The sequence below is a fragment of the Octodon degus genome, unplaced genomic scaffold (genome assembly GCF_000260255.1).
Source record: "Octodon degus isolate 3935 unplaced genomic scaffold, OctDeg1.0 scaffold00125, whole genome shotgun sequence".
NCBI lineage: Eukaryota > Metazoa > Chordata > Mammalia > Rodentia > Octodontidae > Octodon > Octodon degus.
Window position 1 is genome coordinate 4812775 of NW_004524701.1, and position 3010 is coordinate 4815784.

Below are 3010 nucleotides of genomic sequence, written 5' to 3' on the forward strand. Positions count from 1 at the left end.
AGAATACTTTTCATCCTCCAATTTTTTAAACCAAGGAGGAAGACAAAACACTTCTTAGTTCCTTACAGCATAAATGAGACCAAGTTAGTAGATAAAACCACAACTTTAAGATGGATTTATATATTACAAAGACAGCAGATTTATGTTTTAGGGTTATTGCTTCCTCATAACCCCCAGGTTTGTGGCCTTACCCCAAAATAAGAAGCATCATAACTGTCTCACTCAGGACTACTCTGAATCAAACCTAGATTTTGAATTTTAGAGTGAAGAACTTTGTTTAAAAAACAAACCAATAAAAACAGTGATATCAATCTATTACAATGTAACTTAAAAATATTGACATTCTATATCATCACTTGTTGCCAATATACATTATTTTAGTTACTTTTCTCATGACTGAGACAAAATACTCAACACTCAAAGTTAGAGGAGGAAAGGTTTACTTAGCTCATGGTTTGTGGAAGTATCAGACCATATTGGCTGGCTCCAAGGCAGGGTGGCATTGCAGGGGGGCAGTGTAGGGAAGACACAGTCAGCAGCAAGCAGGACAGTAACATAGCGGAACAGAATCAGCAGCTTCTTTCTGTTCCCTTATATTTTTTCTAGCCAGTAAAACTATTGACTAATTCCCTCCACACCCAGAATTCATTGCCCTTAATCCCAGCGGCATACTCTTTTCCTAGCCCCTATGACTTCATAAAGCTTTCGGTAAGTCATAATCTAGATCAACAGAATACATCACAGTTGGGCATGGTAGATATATACATATACTGATTGGGAAGTTTATTTCAAACTCTGTCAGTTCTATGAAGTACCTTCTTTCAGCACTAACTTCTCAGAAGTGTATTATTTTGTGAGAAATGCACTGAGTCATACACTTGAACTGTCTGCAAGAAAATAATTACTGCAGATTAATTTAAAACTGGCCATCTAGCCACAAAGTCAAGCCGTCCTTTCTCAGTTGGAACCTTTCTCAGTCTCCTTGATGTCCATGTAAGTTGACTTCCTCTCATGACCATCATCTCTTACTTCCAGTGAACATCTGCTACTGTGAGTCTCTTCACACACAGTCTTCGCTTGCCTTTATACTTACTTTACTGACTCTTCCTGTTTCTCCACTGTGCCAAATATGGTTGTTTTCGAAGTCATGCTTCATTTCCTTCCTGTTGGTTTGTTTTCCTTGGAAGTCCCACAGTTAGAGCTATTGCTCTTTTGGGTGCTTTCTAAATATAAATCTTGCTAACTTTTGATTGACATGGGAACTGTGAATACTTGCCATCGTGACATCTAGCTGAACATACCAATTGTTTCCTCAAATGCAACATGTTATTGAAAGTATTCATTGCATTAATGAAAAACTTCTGTCTCCTACTTACTCATGTTTGGTTAATGACAATACTGTTTCTCTATCACCTAGTCTTTGTATGCTTAATATTTCAATTCTATTTTTACTCTCTATATTTAATCATTCTCAAAGCAATTTTCTTGGAATTACACCATGAATTATGTCATATCTGAACTATGTCTACAAATTTCCTCATTTCCCTATCCAAGGTGGGTTTCCGTTTCCTATTAGTGCTTTAGATTATCCTCTTTTTTGATTGTCAAAATAATTTTTATTTACAATAAATTATAATTAAAATTTTAAAGTTTCTTTTCAACATCCATATCTCACTGCATCTTTACCATAGTTCTCTGCATTGTTCAAGATAGCTAGCATGCAGAAAAGATATTTCTAAATTATCTCTAAAGTAGCTGAAGCAATGTGATTTTAATAAACAATGCAGAAGTGTGCTGCTTTCCAACGCTTCCTCATCTTCTTGTTCTCATTCCTTAATATTCGCTAATTCATTTTCTTATCATTGTATAAATTTGCATTTTATTGCTGATGAATGAGATTCAGTATCTATTCATATGCTTATAAGTAATGTGCATTGTTTTTCCTGTGAACTGTCTGTGCACATTGTCTTTCATTTTTTCCTTACCACCTCATATCTCTGCTAGCTTCCAAGGTGACTACAATTTATATCTCAAATCGGGGCCGGCCAAATAGCTCAGCGGATTAATGCACTTGCATAAGCAGATGCAGTGGTCGAGGTTCCATCCCCAGCCTGTGGTGGTACCGGCCCTGCCCTCGGAGTGTGCTGAGATGGTAATTGATGGTGCACATCTGTAATACCAGCTCTTTGGGAGACTGAACATAGGTGGATCACTATGTGTCTGATCTTCACAGTGAGACCCTGAAGACCCTTACTAAAAAAAAAGACATAAAAAATAGAAAAAAATTGTATTTCAAATCAACGTATTTCCACTTAAAATGACTTACGTTGTTGAGCCAATTGCATACATTCTAAATCTTTTGTCCAACCAATGTCCTTAGGTACAATGTTCTTGGGTGGGATTCATAAACTTGACACTACCATCAATGACAGATCATCCACTGAAGCTGCTGTACACTTTCCTCTTTATTTTGTTGTTTTGGCAGAACTGGGGATTGAACTCAGGCCCTTGCGCTTTCCAGGGAAGCACTTATTCCACTGAGCCATCTCCCCAGGCCCCACTTTCCTCTTTAGTCTTCTTTATTTATTTTAAACTGTTCATTTCATTCTGGACGTAGGCTGTCATCTGCTCAGCTGTCATGGCCTCATGGAGTTCACTCTGAATTCTTGCAGCCCTACCTCTGGATGATCTCAATAATTCAGCTTGGATTGGTTACATTTTGATGACTGGCTACAAAGCCCCTTCTGTTCTCCAAAACATAGCTCCCTGCCCTCATCCATGGTCTCTCCTGGCAGCGAGGCACTCACCAAGCCCAACTTTAATGACATGAAAATTATTCAGGAGAATAAGTCTGGCTTCCAAGCTGTTAATGGCATGAGCATGGAGGTGAGGAGGGAAGAAATGTCCTTTAGAAAATTATTGAAATAATTAGACATTTATTGTAATCTTATAATGTCTCACTTTGGCATACATCTGTTCCTTTTACTGAAAGCTTTCTACAAAAATATAT